Genomic DNA, 17,923 nt, shown 5'->3' with positions numbered 1-17,923 from the left:
CCCGGGTGGCATGATCCGTGATTGGAGAATGCCTACCTTATCTTGCCACTCTTATGCTCACACATTTGCTTGGAAGATGTCTGTGTCTGCAAGGGCTGGTAAGAACCTGGAACAGGCTTTGAAGGTATCCAGCCAACTGAACTTAATTAAACTGCAGTTCCAGAAGCCAATAGCATTTTCCTAAGAAAGCAATACAACTTCTAAAAGTCCCCTAACACTCCCGTGCAGCCCATTTCCTGTGCTTCAGACTATGTCATAAAACTGTCCATAGGGTGGTTTCCTTTGATGATGGATCCGGTTAGCAAGACATTTTTTTTTTAAGCCAGCCTCACTGTCTCATCTTTCTTAAGTTAGGAGCATCCAGACCCTCCCCTTACACTGCATTTGTTCTTGCTTCTCCAAGCTGAAGTCATAGGACCTTTATCTTTTCAACTTGGCTTCTCGTTTGGCCCCAGAGGCCACCATCTTGGAGAGTCATGCGCCCGCTAGCTCAAGATGAGGGCACCGTCACACCCTGGAGCCAAATTTGGTTGTATTGCTGCACGAAGTAGGATAAAGTGGTGGCTGAAGAGTGCTCCTGCTTCCAAACATACTTTTCAGCCGTTCATTCTTTAACCGTTGGGCCCTTATTATGTGCTAGGGGCCGGGGATATAACGGTGAACAAGATAGCACAGCTCCCACTTCCATGGAGCTATATTTATATGGTCAAGGGAGAGGGAGAGATAATGAGGACATAAGCAAATAAAGACATAAAACAGTTACAGATTGTTAAAAGTGCTAAGAAGACAGAAACAGATGGCTGGAGTATAGTGGAGAGATATTCTTAGATAAAGTCAAAGAAGATCTCTCGGAGGAAGTGACATTCAAGCTGAGACCTGAGGGATGAGACTGAGCCAGGCATGGGAACAGCCAGGGCAAGAATATTCCAAGGCAGCAGGAACAGCAAGTGCAAAGGCCCTGGGGTGGGAAACCTTGGCAAGAGCTAGGAATTGACAGGTCAGGGTTGCTGGAGTATAAGGAAGAGAGTTGCAAGAGGTGAGGAGAGAGAAAGGCAAGGGGCCGTGGAGACCATTGTGAGGAGTTTGGATTTTATTCAAGTTGGTTGGGGACTGAAATTCACGTGGGAGATGCTCCACATATGAATTTGTTGGATAAATGGATGATTTAGAAATATCCGTCCATTTGGAGGCTTAGGCATCAAAAGTCTTCAGCAATTGCATCCCTATCAGAATTTCCCCCAGGACTCATTTTTCTATCATTCAGTTGGTCCATTTGCATATATGCCTATAAATGAGCTCTAAAGACATGGTTATGGGAAGAAGGCATGGGTTTACCAGGGCAGCTGCACCGGCTGACTCCAAGAAGGTACCATTCTCATTGTGTTCTCTGTAAATGCATTCCTGGAGAACAGCATCGACTTGGATGAAATAGTGACTCCTAGATTTGGGCAGCACAAGGTCCTGGTCCCAGCTTGGACACTCACTAGCTGCACGACCCTGGGCAAGTTTCGTGCTCCCTCTAGGCCTCAGTTTCATGAAAGAGGATGATGCCACACCTACCTCCCGGGGTTGTTGAGAGTTTTCAAGCTAAGGCAGTGAAAGCACAGCATTTGAACTTGGTAAAGAAGGGTAACTAACTGGGGTCCTAGAATGAGCTTCAGGGATCAGTGGACCCCCTGAAATTGCATACAAAGTGTGCATCATGTGTGTACATCTGCATACAAAGGTCAGTGCATTTTTCAAAGGAGAGGTTCCAAAACTCTCTCCTCGGTTTCTCAGAGACCCGTGATCCACCATAGGGTAAATGGTATTATACACCTGGCAGTTGGGACTGCTACTGGCCCTTGAAGTTGTTCTCTTGCTCTGAGATCTAGTTAAACGTTTGCTTGTTGATGTCTTGTTTCCTCTGGAGTCTGTAAGCCGATTGGTGGCAAGCGGCTGCCTGCACTGACCCTTCCCTCCCCACCTTCCAGTCATGCTAACCCCTGACTTCCCACGGACCCACCCAGCAGCGATCCATCGGCCCAGGGCCAATCCCTCCCCACTGTGCACACAGGAGGCTCAGGTCCCAGCTGCATCAGTGACCAAGAGTGGGTGAAATGAGCTAAATCAGTGTGCTGTTCCTGAGCCAGGCATTGCCTTACTCCTCCCAGGTAGTAAGATGCCTTAACCCAGGTACACGTTCTCTGCAGGCTACCCCCAAGGGGCGGTAGCTAATGGCAGGGATTTCTGGCACCAGGTTCCGCCCAGAAGCAAGATGCTCCCGTGTGTGAGAAGAGGAGATGTGAGAGCTTCCATCCCCCACAGAAGGTTGACCCTGGGTGGTTTGTATATGTCTGTGTTCCACACACATCCCACATAGTGCCCAGCACATTACAGGCACTTAACAAAAGCAATAAATAAATAATGGTCATTTCCAGCCCATCTACCCACCACACCCTCTGGGGATCTTAATGCAGTACCCTCACTTCTCATCTAGCCGATTCCTAACTGGTTCCCCCACCTCTTCCTGAGAAGTAATACAGTTAATGATACTTTGTGTAGATGATGCATCTTTCTTCTCAAGAACTCCAAACACTTGACTGTTATTAGCTCTTCATCCTCATTTCTGAGTTAGGTTTAAAAGGCAGGGGTGGGGCTTCCCTGGTGGTGCAGTGGTTGAGAGTCCGCCTGCCGATGCAGGGGACACGGGTTCGTGCCCCGGTCCGGGAAGATCCCACATGCCACGGAGCGGCTGGTCCCGTGAGCTGTGGCCGCTGAGCCTGCGCGTCCGGAGCCTGTGCCCCGCAATGGGAGAGGCCAAAACAGTGAGAGGCCTGCGTACCGCCAAAAATAAATAAATAAAATAAAAGGCAGGGGTGGGATATTCTACCCACCCCTGTGCCCTCCCACCAAATCGATGTTATTTCAAGGAACTGAGGCCTAGGACAGGAACTTTGCCCAGATCTGAAAGTCACAGGCAGGGGGACCTAGGGGGAACCTGCCCCCCAGGTCCCCATCCCCGAATTTGATCTAAGACTCCCAAAATCTTTTTTGCCTGGAAGCAAAGAAGATCTTTCTAATTCTGCTAACGTCCCTAATATTCTCTCAGTTCCTGAAGTTTGAGAAAACCCCTTGCTTAGGAAGATCCCCACAGGGAAGAAAAGGTCCCGCACAGGGTGATGCAGCCAGACACTGAACCAGGTCGCTGCTGCCATGTGGACCACCTCGAATTGAGATGAAGTCCCTCCAACACACCCCAGAGAGTGTGAGTTAGAGATCCTCAGTGGGCTTGGATCTCCACGGTAAGCACCTCCCTCCACTTCCAGAACAAAGCCCACAGTGCTGAGAGGCTATACCATGGGAAGCAGCATGGCTCAGGGAAACTGAGAGGCCTGCTCCTGGCTCTAATTATCTGAATCACCCAAGGAGAGAATGAGTCGGAAGTTTCCAGACCTCGGTTGCTTCATCAGTTAAATGGGTCTAATGTTAGCCATCCTGTGTGCCTCATCAGGAGGTTGGCAGCGCAAAGCCAGACAGATGTGAAAGTGCTTTGAGAAAACTAGACATTCTGTTGAGATGCTGCTGCCGTGGACATCAGGACAGATGCAGTCTGTTCTCTGAGGATCACCTACAGATTTTTGGAGCCAGAGGGGAACTTGAGGCTCACCAGCCTGTCCTTTTTCCAGAAGAGACCAAAGATGGGAAGTGAGTGTAGTAACGTGAAAAATGCCCCCCTGCCACAAAGGTAGTCCCATCAGATCCTTGGAACCTCTGAATGTGATCTTATTTGGAAAAAAGTCTTTGCAGATGTGATTAAGTTAATGATCTTGAGATGAGATAATCCTGGATCATCCAGGTAGGCCCTAAATGTTATCACATGTACCTTTATAAATTAGACATGCAGAGAGAAGAGAAGGCCTTGTGACCATGGAGGCAGAGATAAGAGTGATGCGGCCACAAGCCAAGAAATACCTGGAGCCACCAGAAGCTGGAAGAATCAGGAAGGATCCTCCTCTGGAGCCTTGGGAGGGAGGGAGGACATGGCCCTGCTGACACGTTGATTTTGGACTTACAGCCTCCAGAAGTGTGAGAGAATAAATTTCTGTTGTTTTAAGCCACCCAAGTTTGTGGAAGTTTTTGACAGCAGCCCTGGGAAACTAATACATGAGGTGGGCAAACTCCCACCTTTTATTGATGGTAGAACCGGGTGTCCTGGCTCTGCATCCAGCATGTGTCATGTCACATCCCTCCTGGCCTCTCTGAGAGGTGAGGAATGAAGCCGTACGTTACCCAGAGGGCCATCTCCAAAGCTCAGGGTCAAGGGAAGAGAGCAACAGCCGCCGAGACCAGCTCCTTTTGGTGGCACAGAAAGAGGGCAGAAGGAGGCCACTGCACATGCAGAAAATGCATCTCATGAACCAGCTGATGCCGGAACCCACAGAATACCCCCGAGACCAAGCCGGCTGACTAGCAGTGTCCTCTGCAAGAAGAGGAATAGGTCTTAGCTACAAACTAGATGCCTGGAGATGCAGAACTCTGTGTCCTCCGTGCCCTGACCTGGATCCCGTGCTCCTGGGCCTCCCAGCGCAGCGCAGAGCTCCACGTGTTTTTGGAGGATGGGTACTTGGATCTGATTTTTGGTGTGTCAGAGGGACAGTGGTTTGTGTTTAGTTCTTGCCTGCCATCTGGCAAGGAAGGCCCTCAGCGCTGAGTGAGTCTTCTCCCCATGAGAATATTCTCATGTTCAGAGAACTCCAAAGATTAATTTCTGACCCGGAGCAGATTTTCACAGCACTGACAGAAACCAGCGCCTTGACTTCTAGTTTCCCAGTTAGCCAATCACTGATGAGGGAAATTCCTGCTTAACTTATGGCATTTTCTGGTTCTAGTTCCCAGGGTTTCACAGAGGAGTGGCCACAGTGGGATCGGGGAGCAGAGCAGGCTTTGGATGGAAGGAGTCTTTCTTTTTTGGAGTCTTAGCTGAGCACTGATGACACCTCACATTGTCGGGGCCGCACTAGGGGCTTCCCCTCGCTGATGGGGACTGACACCCATCAGTCCCCAGCTTTCTGCAGGGTGTGCCGGCTGTGTGCCATTCTGGGGTCCACACTGAAGCATGAGGGGTCTGTCTACCCCAGGGGCTCTGAACCAAGGCACGATCAACCTCTGGGACCGGGCATTCTTTGCGACCCCATTCTGTGGGGCATTCTTTGGGACCCCGTTCTGTGGGGCATTCTTTGGGACCCCGTTCTGTGGGGCATTCTTTGCGACCCCATTCTGTGGGGCATTCTTTGGGACCCCGTTCTGTGTATTGTAGGGCATTTAGCAGTGTCCTTGGCCAGCGGCACCCTCCACCCTGTCGTGACAACCAGAAATGACTCGAGACATTGCCCACATATCCCTGAAGGGCAAAATCACCCCCCTTTGAGACCCACTGGTCTGTGCACACCTGGTTTCCCTTTCTCCTGGTGACAGAAGCTTCCTCTGTGCGGCGTCACCCCCATGATATCTCAAAGTTCACTGTCCTGTTACACCACTGCTTGTTTCCCCTCTATTGGATGGGAGGTAAAAATAATCGTAACAACAATTTATTGTATGCTGATTTTAAATCAGTCACCTCATTTAAATCCTTGTTAGCAACTCTATAAAATTATTCCATTGTAAAATGTTATGAGTAACCAGGAATAATGTATTACAAGACGAGGAGCCCAAGGCAGAAAAAGTCAGTGAACTTGGTCAAGGTCACACAGCTTTTAAGGAACTGAGCCAGGATTCAAACTCAGGCAGCTGAGCTCTTAAGCACCATTCTATACTACAACTTCAGTCATACGAAATGTTTGGGATGTGCTTTCGAATTTTTAACTTTGTAAGTTGTCATTTATACAATTGGATACGAGATGGCATGGCAGGTAGCAATATGGTATTATTATTATCCCCATTTTTCAGATGAGGAAACTGAGGCTTGTCCAAGGCACGTGGTGTTTCAAACACAGTCCAAGGACCTGAATCCTGGTTTCCTGTCATAGAACTCAAGCTTTTCCTTCTATGCCAGGCTGCATCTGAATAGGAACTTTAGTGACAGGGGCTGAAGGTGTAAACATTCCTTCAGGTATTCTGGCTGTTAACTGTCAAGCCAGGGAATTGAAAACAGGAAGCTCTGCTTTTCCATAGCAATCCTGGAACCCCAGATGAACACCGCACACGGGTAGTTGGGTGCCTGTGTGCATTCTGCACATTTAACAAGAGGTATAGCAGGTGAATTTGTCTTGCACCCCCCAGACCCTGGAGACAGCTGCTCCTTTCAAGGGCTGCTGGGCACTGCTGGGAGGTGACAGTGGCCATAGCTGGTCAACTGCAGTTGCTTCCTGGACAGAAAAGCCACCCTTGTTGGTATCCGCCCCTACCACAATCCACTCCCCACGTATCCAGTGTCTCGCTGAACAGCCTGTGTAGGTGTTGTGTTGTTTTACTGGAATGGCAGTCCTGTGGGGGTGGTTATTATCATTCATGTTTTGCTGGTTAGAAGACTGAGGATTGGAGAGTTTCAGGGACTCAGTCAGGATCACACAGCCAGTAGGCGGTAGAGCCAAGGTAGCATGCTGGGCCCCTGGCTTGCCTTCATCTGCTGCCCCCTCTGGTGCCCAGGCCTTCAGGCTTGTCAGGTTTTGAGCACAGAGTGCTAGAGCGGAAACGTGGGGCGCTCAGGGACAGGCCTGCATCCTAAAGATGACCAGTCTCCTTGCTATGGGAGTTCTGTCTGGATTGTTCGCTCATTCAACACGTAGTAGTCCTTGAGGGCCTACTATGTGCCTGGTGTAGTGCTAGTGTGGGGCACAGAGGTGAATGAGTAGATAAGCAGTGGGGTGAATGGTGACCCAACCCCCCCCACACAAGAGGTATGTCCACCTCTGAATCCCCATACCTGTGAATGTGACCTTTTTTAGAAATAAGGTCTTTGCAGATGTAATTAAGTTACAGATCTCAAGATAAGATCATCCTGGATCCCTCAATCCAATGACAAGTGTCCTCATAAGAGAAAGACAAAGAGAAATTTGAGACATCCACGTGAGGACAGAGGCAGACACTGGAGAGATGCAGCCACAAGCCAAGGAACGCCCGGAGCGTGAGACGTTGGAAGAGACCATGAAACATCCTCCCCAGGAGCTTTTGGAGGGAGCGTGGCCCCGCCAACACCTTGATTTGGGAGCTCTTGCGTCCAGAACTGTGAGAGAATCAATTTCTGTTGTTCTAAGTCAGTGATTACCAGTTTGTGGTCACTTTTTATGGCTGCCCCAGGAAAAGAATATATCCTGAAAGGGGATAATTTTGAGAATGAAGGGAAAAAAAGAAGTCTTGGTTGCAAGATGACCCAGGTAGCACATACTAAAATTCACTGGACCAGACCCTCTCATGCCCTGTCAGAACAACCAGGCAAGTTCTTCGTGGAAAGTCGCTAAAACAAATGCAGTGGAATCCTCCACCCCCGAACTTCCAGCTGGTAAAAGACAGCAGCCGACAAGTCATCAGGGTAATTAGACAGAGAAAGGAAGTCAAGTTGCTCCAGGCACCTTCACGGGAAGGGTGTCATCAGCCCCAGGTTTATTCATTAATGTCCAAGAATGCCTCCATCCCTCCCTCTCCCACAAACGGAACGTGTGTGTGCGCGCGCGTGCACACGCTCTGTGGGAGGCCCTGTGCCAGGCTCTGAAGAGGGTACCACACAGCCCCATCCCCATCCCCATGGGGCTCAGAATCTGGTGGGAAAGCAGTGATGTCAGCCCCTCTGCTTAGAGGCAGCGCTGACATTCACTGGGATGTACTGATACAGCAACGCTGTTTGTTGAAATGGTGGAACACTTCTGTCTGGAGCAGTTGGTAATGAGCTGTTGATCTGAACCCCTAAGTGCCACCTGCCACCTCGGCTGTGCCAGCCCCTCTCCTTGCAGGTCCCCATAGACCTCTTCACCATCCAGCAATAGGGGGAGAATGGTACCTCGGTACAGTGGACCCCTCCAGGATCCTGCTTCTGTGCTACAACCAGGATCTGTTCTGACTGGTCCCTGCTGTCCTGAGTGTCACATATTTTGACTATCTTTGCTGACTAGACCTCAGTGCCAAGAGAATAAAAGGCTGGCTTTGAACCTGTGTATCTCAGCTATTTAATCCCAGTTAGTCATCTTGAAACTGCATGCCTTAGGTGCACGGAAGACAAGCGAGGGTGAACCAGTCTGTGTACATCATTCTTCCATGCCTGCAAAGTAGCCTCAGAGATATCACCTGTTCCCACAAAAGCACTGAAAAGATTCTGGGGAGAGCTCTGGAACACAAACCAGTGAACAGATTGGTCAGACCCATGCCTGCAAGTTACCAAGGTCAAAGAAAGATCAGAAGCCAAGTCCAGGCTGTGGAGCCCACTGTCTGTGGGCCCTGCTGAAAGTCAAGGGTCTGGAGCCAGCAGGCAAGAAGACAAAGCCAGGTCCAGGGTTTAGGTAGAGGAAGTTCCAGATGGACCAGAGGTTATCAACTCAAATACTCACAGGAGCCGGGCAGCTAAAGCAGCTGCCCCCAGCCTAATAGTGGGACAGCCTTAACACACTTCCAAAAGCCATTTCTATAATTCTTATAGCATCAAAAAAGAGTATTTTTTCGGGCTTCCCTTGTGGCGCAGTGGTTGAGAGTCCGCCTGCCGATGCAGGGGACGCGGGTTCATGCCCCAGTCCGGGAAGATCCCACATGCCGCGGAGCGGCTGGGCCCGTGAGCCATGGTCGCTGAGCCTGCGCGTCCGGAGCCTGTGCTCCACAACGGGAGAGGCCACAACAGTGAGAGGCCCGCGTACAGCAAAAAAAAAAAAAAAAAGAGTATTTTTGTGGTGGGAGGGCTACTGGCCCAGGGTTATGTCAGGAGATTGGCTGCAGGTGCCATAGAAGGAGTGCATTTCTATCCTTTTTTATTTTTCTCCATGAGGCCAAGGGGCCAAACATGAAAGTTTCCAGGGTCCTTCCGTGTGCTTTTTGAGAATTGGAGTTGGACAAGCCCCTTCCCCCTGGTCATCAGCATTGTTGCTATTATACAGGGATGAGGATGTTTGGTCCATGAAAGGACAGAGTTTTCCAGGAGTTGGCAGAAACCAAAGATGGAATGGACTTATATCACTTAACCATTAATTCATTCTGCAAATATTTTTGCAAACCCATTATGTGCAGAGCCTTTAGGGGCTGAGGTAGGGAACAAGTCAGAAGTCATCTCTGCCCTTCTGGCACTTTCAGTCAGTTGAGCACCTACTATGTGCCAGGCCCCTTACAAAAATAACGTGAAATAATCCCCACTACCCACACTCATTGAGGACTTATGCTGCCAGGGACAATCAAGTTCAAGTATATACTTCCACTAATAATTGCAGGGACACGAATTATCTCTTGTCACTTGGCATGTACGTGCTGCGTGCTTTGTGAGCATTATTGGGGTTAAACCTCCAGCAACATCTCCAGGCTGAACACTACCAGTACCCCCATCATCCAGATGAGTATACAGAGGCACAGAGAGGCTGTGACTTCTTCCAGCTAGTAAGTGGCAGAGGGGTTTGAACTTGCCAGATTCTAGAACAGACGCTCTTAATTATGCTGCCTCCCTTTTAATTCTCAAAACACCCCTATAGATAGTCATTCTTAGCCCCATTTTGCAGATAAACCTGAGGCTCTGAGAGGTTTTTATTGTGTCTGCTGCTGGGGGCTGGGGCTATTGGCTGAAAAAGTTAAAAGGGCACCAAAAAAGTCACTGATCAAGATGATATTATTTTAATGGAATTTTTTTAAACTCAAAATGAGTGCCAAAAACTCCACAATGAACAAAACATCAGAATTTTAAAGAAAGATTCCACCCTGAACTCGCAGGACCTCGTTTGACAACACCCTAACCCCAGTCCTGTCTTTATTTAAAATTTTCATAATTTGTTCATCATTGATTTTCTAGCATTACTTTTCTTAAAAATATTGTTTTAAAATATTAATCTTGATTACTGAGTTTTGGCCGGCACTTAAATTGTGTACCTAGACGGGGACCTGGAGTTCTGCTTCTCACAGTTGCCTTTTATTGAGCGCTCACTCTGGCGCTATAATCGTGCTTTGCCTGGGTCCCATTTTATCCTCTCAACCATCTTAGGTAGGCAAGCATCATCGCGCCTGTTTTACAGATGAGGCTACTTCGGACCAGAGAGGTCCAGAGCTCTGATTAAGGTCACACAGCGGAGGGGCGGAAACTTGAACCCAGCCAGGTTTCCTCGAGAGTGGGAGTGAGCTCCCGGTACTGGGAACAGCCCAGGCACAGGCAGAGAACTGAGGATCGCCCGGCGTGTAGGGAATTCCTGCTGGGCGTGGGAGGCGGGACTTGATGACCTCCGAGTTCCCAACAACGCCCAGTTCCAGCTTTCTACGATCCCATTGTTTCCGAAGAAACGGTCCCGTAGCTCGGTGGCGGCGCGGGGCTTGGGCCCCTGCCTCGGCCTGGATAACCGGGGTGGGGGACGCAGAGTCCCCGGCGCATCAGCGGGCGGAGGGTCGGGCGCGGCCCCGGGGAAGGGGGTCACAGCCCGCCGGGCGTGCGGAGCCCCGATCCTTACCGCGCCGGAGCAACCCTGGGAGGGCGAGGCATTGCGATGCAAGAAAGCTCTTGGTAATAAGCAGAATTGTGTTTTAATGGGGTTCGCAGAGATAGAACAGAAATCAAATTAGGGCCTAATTGGCACGCACGCGGCAGTGAGAGCGGCGGCGGCGCGGCGGTCCCGCTGGGGCTGAGCAGCGCAGCAGCCCTGGGGACGCGGCGTCCCGCCGGCGGGAGGCCCCAGGATCGCGGGGACCCCTCTGCCGGCGGCGCCCCTTCTCCCGCCCGTGCAGCCCGCGCGCCCGCCCCGCCCCCCGGAGGACCCTGGCATGGCCTGGGAATGCGCAAATACCGGCCGGCTGCGGGGCAGGGGACCTGGCGCTGGGGCAGCTACACTCAGCACCCACCCCTGACGTTGACCCGGCTCCTAGAAAATGCCTGAGCGGCTGAGCAGCGTCCACGGCTGGCCTTTTCGTTTGTGTTGATGGAAAAAATAAAAGGGTGTGGGGGGATGGCCGTGGGGAAAGGACAGGAGAGGGAAAAGATTTATCAGCAAAAGAAACCGAGAACCCAGCGCGTAATTATCAATAGTAGTCGTAATATGAGTGATATTGGGCGCTGACCCTGGGCCAGGTCCTCTGCCGGCACGTTTTGCTGTTTTACATCGTGACTTCTGTGAGGTTTGGTAATCCTCTTTCTCTCCATTATACCCACGAGGAATCGGAAGCACAGAGGGGTTTAGTTGCTTACCCAGGGTTATCAATGAGGACACCTTGTAACTGACCCTCCATCCCAAGACAGGGCGGCTACGGAGGCTATGCTTGTATCTGTTTCTGCCACGAACAGTACATGTAGTTAAATTTCTTTTTTTATCTATCTTTAAAACACTTACAAGATTCTCCTTAGACTGATGATGTGTTGGTTTTGTAAGATGACATTTCTTTTTAAGGTTTTTCAATTTGGGTTTTCACTATATCTGAGGAATTTTATTTTATATCTGCCATATTTCCCTGTAGTGTCCTTGGAAGTCTTAACTCTCTTCAGGCCCTGTAGGTCTGTGCCAAAGAGCACTCCTAGTGTTTGGGGGATAGAAACCAAGAGAAGCAAAGAGAGATCCCAGCAGTTCCACAGGTGAGCAGAGCAACGGTGGAATGAATAACTTTAGGGAAATACCAATAGCAACTCTCCCTCCTCAAGCATCCTCTGTATAGTATGTCCATTCCTCAAAAAATTCTTGAAGGGAGGCACTTTAATCCTCATTTTTAAATGCGGAAACAGGTTCAGAGAAGTACAGTGACTTACCCAAGGACACGCAGTGAGTCCATGGTAGAACTGTCCCAGAACTGTCTGACCCCAGATCTCACGGTCTTTAGATCATCTGCTCCAAAAGCACCAAGAATTGGTGTGCTGTGCCCTTCTAGCAGTTGGGAGGTGGATGATTTGCTTCCCTCCACGCCATGAAGCCTTTGCCAGATTGTTTTTAATTTTTTTTTTTTTTTTTTTTGGACCAGATTGGGGGAAACTTAGAGCACCCAGTACTGACATTTTTTCAAGCCTGGGCTGGAGCCTTAATCTGCCTCCAAGGGGATCAAACATTTCTTGGTGGCAGGTGATTGAGAACATTCTAGGACAGCATTTTCCAAAGTATATTGTATGAAACATGTCCAGAATTGTTCATGAAACAACAGGCTCTGTGATCAAATGATCTGGGGAAATTTAGGGTTGAGCAAAGTTCAACCTGCTTCTTTACTGCAGGACTTTTCAGAGCCTTTAACACACTCAGGCACGCGATCTCCAAGAGGGTCCATTGTAAGAAGCATTTTCCAAATCGTGGACGCTCTTTTTCACAGAGTATTGTGCAGGACTGGGGCTCCACAGAACCTGCTCTGGGAAACATGACCTAGTGTGTTCTGGAACTCACGCCTTTAGAATTCTGTCCCTGATTGGGGGTAGAGCTTGCCCTCTTAGTTGCTACCTACTGTCTCCTTTTGTTAGGAGAGATGTTTTAAAGTCTCACTCAGAAAAGTGTTCACAGTTGAACAAGGAGCCCCAACTGTATATTTCCCCAAAGTGTTGCCAATCACACTCCCCAGTCAAAAATATTTATTGGGCCCTTATGCCTGCCCAGGGCAGTAAGGGGCTCTGAAGACTTAAAAGTAAATGAAATTAACTAGGTGATGTATGTAGCACGTTTAGCCTGAGGAATGGTGGAGTTAGTATCGGAATTTCTGTTATCTGCACTGCTGTTAGACCTGGTCCCTGCCGTTGTAGAGCTCAGAGACTGGGTGGATAATTAAAACACATGCACTCAACATAATAAAACAGCTTGGCACATCTGTGACAAAGGCCAATTGCAAATATTTTGGAAGCATAGCTATTCTATTCCCCAAGCACATTAAAAAATCTTTATTAGATTTTTAGTTATAAAATTAATACAATGCCTTTTGGAAAAAAATAAACACTTTAGAAAGAAGAAAATGAAAAGCAAAATGTTCCTGTTCATGCTCTCTACTCTGCCACCCCTAACTCCCTAGAAGTGATCACTGTAAATGCACTGTATACCATTCCAGACTTTTCTGTGCATGAAACAAACATGTAAATATGGAGTTTTCTTTTTACAAAAAAAGGGGGTCATAAGACACTGCTTGTAACCTACTTTTTCCCACTTCGCTATACATTGTAGACCTTTCTAACACAACAAGATCAACCTCCCTCCACTCCCAGCCATTCCCAAGACCCAAGACACCCCTTGCATGCCTCACTTTGTGAACCCCTGAGGAGGGAAAAGCCATAAAAGTCCACTCATTTGTTGGACATCTACTGAATGCCATACGCATGTGTGCTAGGGGATTGGGAAAGGTGGAAAAGTATTTAAATGGAGGGAACACCATATGCAAAGGTGTGCAGGTGGGAAGTCGGGTGAGTGGTGCCAGGTGTGGGAGATGTGTCTCTCCCTTTTCAGTGCCCAAGGCCATCCCATTCTATGCATGAACCGTGATTTACTTGCCCAGTCCCATTCATTTTAAAATGCTTTTTATAAGAAAGGTTAGAATATTGCTGATCTGGTGTGGCCGGAGCGTAAGCACCTAGAAGGCAGTGGATCAGATCTCTATAGGGTTTTATCCAGCATCCTCTCCCTGTAAATGCCGTGACTATTAAATCTTTTAGCCAATTTCATGATTGTTTCCAAAGGCGCTATGAATTGGAATCACCTGGTGTGAGACCCTTTTACTTAAAGAGCACAGTCAAATGATAAACTCCGCGACACAAATGAGTGACTTGAGCATGTCACCAGCCACTTGTCACGTTCATTCACACACTCAAGGGGTCAGTTGTAGCTGCAATTAGCTGGTTAACTAGCATTTGTTGGGCTCTCAGGAGTTGCTGAAATATAGCAATGATGGCAGGAGGAAGCATTGCAATTGCAAGGGCAAATATCTGTCCCTGTGGCAAAGGGAATAGGGGAGAGGGGCCCCTTTAAGAGTTTCCCCGGGAGGCAGTGAGGAATTAAAAAGCAATCATAATTAGTCTTCAAAATGAAACACGATGGGCCAAATGTCAGACGCTCATCCTTTCTCCATGCCGCAGACTCAACCAGACAGGTCCTCCTTGTGTTCTGGCACTCCGGTTCCCTGCAAGGAGGCCCGGAGACTCTATTAAAAATCCCAAATAGCTGAGATTCTCCAGGATCAGCAAATCCACACAGAAGACCTTAAATCAGCAGAATCTGTGAGCTTTCAGCTTCGGTGGCTGGTGTGCAGGGCTTTTCAATTGTCTCCATTCAGTTCCTCGAGTGGATCTCATAGGCTGAATGAGATCTTTATCATCTGTCACTGGGGCGATGCACACTGGGCCTGCCACGGCAGAGTCCATCCCAGCTGCATGAAGACATCAGCAGCTCGTCGGGGCTGAGTCCCTGCCCTGTCACCACATATGGAATGCATGGTCCCAGCTGAGGATGCCACACGCCCCTGGCTTCACTTACCCGGTCCTGGAATGGCATCACCTCTTTTCCCATTCAGCTACAGCCCTCTCACTGCCAAAGTCAAAACCTCTGAGAAGCAATTTAAGTGGCTTGTCAAAAAGGAGGTCATCATACCCAGCAGGTGGCTGTAGATAGGTAGTCGGGAGGTAGTGGATCTGGGGGGCTGTCCCAGCTTTGCTACCTGCCTGCTGAGTGCCCTTGGACGTGTCATTAGAGCACTCAGAGCCTCCACTATAAATGGGCATGATAAAATCTCCCACCTTCTTGGGAAGGTGAAATGATTTAGTTAAAGCAGAGACTTAGAGTACTTGACTAATTCAGAAAAGCATGTCTAGTCTCGAGCAAAATAAATACCATTAAGTCTTCTGACATCATCATCATCAAAACACTTATTGACACAATAATGTGAAGGTACTTAATGCCACCTAACTATACGCTTAAAAACAGTTAAAATGATACGTTTTATGTCATGTCTATCTAAATTTAAAACAAAACGTATTGAGCAACTGCTTTATGCTAAATGTTGTACCTGCACTTAATCTGCACAGCTCTTTAGGTGGGAGAAATTATCCCCATTTTAAAGAAGAGGAAGTGATCTCTGAGCGGCCACCCAGCTAGCAAGTAGCTGAGTCAGGATTCAAACTGAGTCTGTCCAACCCCAAAGCCTGTTCTCTTAACCTCGATGTTTTGTTTTTGTTTTTTTAATATATATATTTTAATATTAAAAAAATCTATTTTTAACTGCGTTGGGTCTTCGTTGCTGTGCGGGTGCTTTCTGTAGTTGTGGCGAGCGGGGGCTACTCTTCATTGCAGTGCACAGGCTTCTCATTGCGGTGGCTTCTCTTGTTGCAGAGCACGGGCTCTAGGCACATGGGGTTCAGTAGTTGTAGCACGCAGGCTCAGTAGTTGTGGCACGCGGGCTTAGTTGCTCTGCAGCATGTGAGATCGTCCCAGAGCAGGTATCGAACCCGTGTCCCCTGCATTAGCAGGCGGATTCTTAACCACTTCGCTACCAGGGAAGTCCCAACCTCGACGTTTTGATGTCTTGTTTGCCCAAGGGTGGTATCATCAGATGTCTATTCAGTATATCACAGCAGCTCACAGCCCCATTCATACATTCAGTCAGACTTGGGTGAGTACCCGATGGGTGCCAGGGACCAAGTCAGATACCAGGGAGGCAAAGGTGAATGGGAGTCCGAGAGCACTTCTAGCACAAGCCACAACAGGCAGAAACAAAATACTGTGTCCTTTAGGAGTGGAGCGAGTTGCAGACAGAGGACCACGAGGAGGGGTGTCTTTGCAAAGGAAGTAACGGCTGAGCAGAGGGGGATGATTTTTTCCCAGGAAGTGGAAGAGGGGACGGCATTGGCCAAGGCATTAGTGACAGAGGCGGCATGACTACTGTGTCAAGAAGTGCAGAGGGATCCAGGGAAAGGAGTTTAAGAAGATGTTGGGAAGATAGCCAGGCGTAAGCAAAGGAGGCTGCATGGTTATCCTGCAAAAATTTTGAAGGAGAATGACAAGGTCATTTTCATAGAGCTGCAGAGAGAATATCCCACTTCACTTTTTGTTTTTGGCGTGGGGGCAGGGGTGGCGCGGTAAAAACAATATAATGCAAACACCCCAAATGTCTATCAACTGCTGCATAGATAAACAAAATGTGGTATATACACACTGGAGATTCTACAATGGAATAGTATTCAGCCATTAAAAGTAATGGAGTACTAACACATGGATGGACCTTGAAAACATGATGCTAGGTGAAAGAAATCAGGCATGAAAGGCCATGTACTATATCATTTCACTTACATGAAATGTGCAGAATAGGTAAATTCATGGAGACAGAAAATAGATTACCAATTGCCTGGGGCTGGGTAGGCAGAGGGAATGAGACTAATGAGTGTAGGGTCTAATGAGTGTGGGGTCTCTTTTTGGGATGATGAAAATACTCTGAAATTAGATCTATGCACAACTTTGAGAATGTACTGAAAGAAATAAAATTGCTGAATTGTCTGATTTTAAAGGGTGAACTTTATGGTATATGAATTATATTTCAGTAAAGCTGTTATTAAAAAAAGTATAACCATATTAAATAAAAGTTTGAAAAATAGAAATCCCCTCTAGTCCTACACCCCCAACATACAGCTATTTACCACTTGTACATTTCCTTCTTTGTGCCTGCACTTATATATTTTACATGTACACTATCAGAGAGTATCATTTTCTATTCCTTTTTTAACTTAGCATTTCATCACAAACATTTGTTCACATTCCTTTGAGGTCTCCATAATTGTTTTCAGATCCAAGTTTTAGGAAGATGAATGAATTCATTCAACAAGTATTTTTTGAGCACATGCCAGGAACTGTTCTAGGCACTGGACAAGGCCCCTGTTCTCCTGGAGCTTATTTTCTGGTTGAGAGGACAGGCGACAACAAACTGATAAATGAAGAAGATAATTTCTGATTGTGAGGAGTATGATATGAACAGAAATCCAATAGGGAAATGAGACAGAGAGGCATGGCATGGAGGTAATATTAGAAAGGGTGGTCAGGGACAGAAGTGACCTTTGAGCTAAGACTTAAGTGATGAGAAGACACCAACTATGTAAATTCTGAGAGGAAGTATTCTAGGACAAGGATACAGCAAATGCAAAGGCCCCGAGGCAGCAACATGCTTACATGCTTTAGGAACAGTAAGAATTTGGGTGACAATGCAAAGGGCAGGTTTGGGGAAGGAAAGATGTGGCAAGGGACCAGGTAGGGGGCAATGGAATTTGAATCATCTGAGACTGCCGTGAACATCACTTTGGCCAGAAGCAAAGACCAACGAGTCCTAGTTGTTCAAGTCCAGTCCTAGCATAGTTGTCAAAGTTACCTCTTGGCCTGTGCTTGGGAAGGAGCCCGAGAGCCAGAGCTCAGGGTACACTCTGAATCAGAGCCGGCACCAGGCCCCCGCTCAGTGCTCTGGCTTTCCCAGGTGCTTTCCAGCACAGCCACATGAAGCCACACCCAGAGAGCCCCGGGGGCCTCCGGAGCCCGGCTAGTGTGTGGGCAAAGCCAGCAAGCGCCAACCTGACAGCTGATGGCAGCCCAGCCCCTCCCTGCCGCCTCACCACCTGCACATCAAAGTGGCAACGCTCCTGGCACATCCGCTTCCTCTGGCCCCAAACCCACAGGGCTGGCACTGCGCCCCCCAGCACAGAGCCTCTACCCGTCACCTCGTACCCACGGCTCCCAGCCCTGGGCTTTGTAACTCTCTCCTTCACTCAAATCACAGACTTGCTTTGGAGACAGACCAATCTGGATCAGGTCCCCTGTGAAACTCGCATGGCTCCCTGACTTCTGCCTGGTAACGCTCA

The 17,923-nt window shown here is 48.4% G+C and overlaps 1 protein-coding gene across 26 annotated transcripts in view; it reads left to right on the top strand.

Moving 5' to 3' along the window:
- The window catches only part of SPRING1 (SREBF pathway regulator in golgi 1), a 337,705-nt gene that overhangs the window by 169,813 nt on the left and 149,969 nt on the right, over positions 1–17,923 (top strand). The window contains exon 7 of one of the 26 annotated variants that reach the window (XM_067700727.1): positions 3,879–4,075. The exons of 24 other annotated variants lie outside the window; for them this stretch is intronic. The gene's annotated coding sequence lies outside the window, so the exon portion shown is untranslated. Of the gene's footprint in view, positions 1–3,878; positions 4,076–17,923 lie in introns of those variants that run through there. One more of the 26 variants, XM_067700737.1, reaches the window with a different exon arrangement.

Source organism: Pseudorca crassidens, chromosome 12 (assembly GCF_039906515.1).
Source record: "Pseudorca crassidens isolate mPseCra1 chromosome 12, mPseCra1.hap1, whole genome shotgun sequence".
NCBI classification, from domain to species: domain Eukaryota; kingdom Metazoa; phylum Chordata; class Mammalia; order Artiodactyla; family Delphinidae; genus Pseudorca; species Pseudorca crassidens.
Note: the sequence above shows the minus strand (reverse complement) of the source record. Positions and strands in the feature narration are given on the sequence as shown.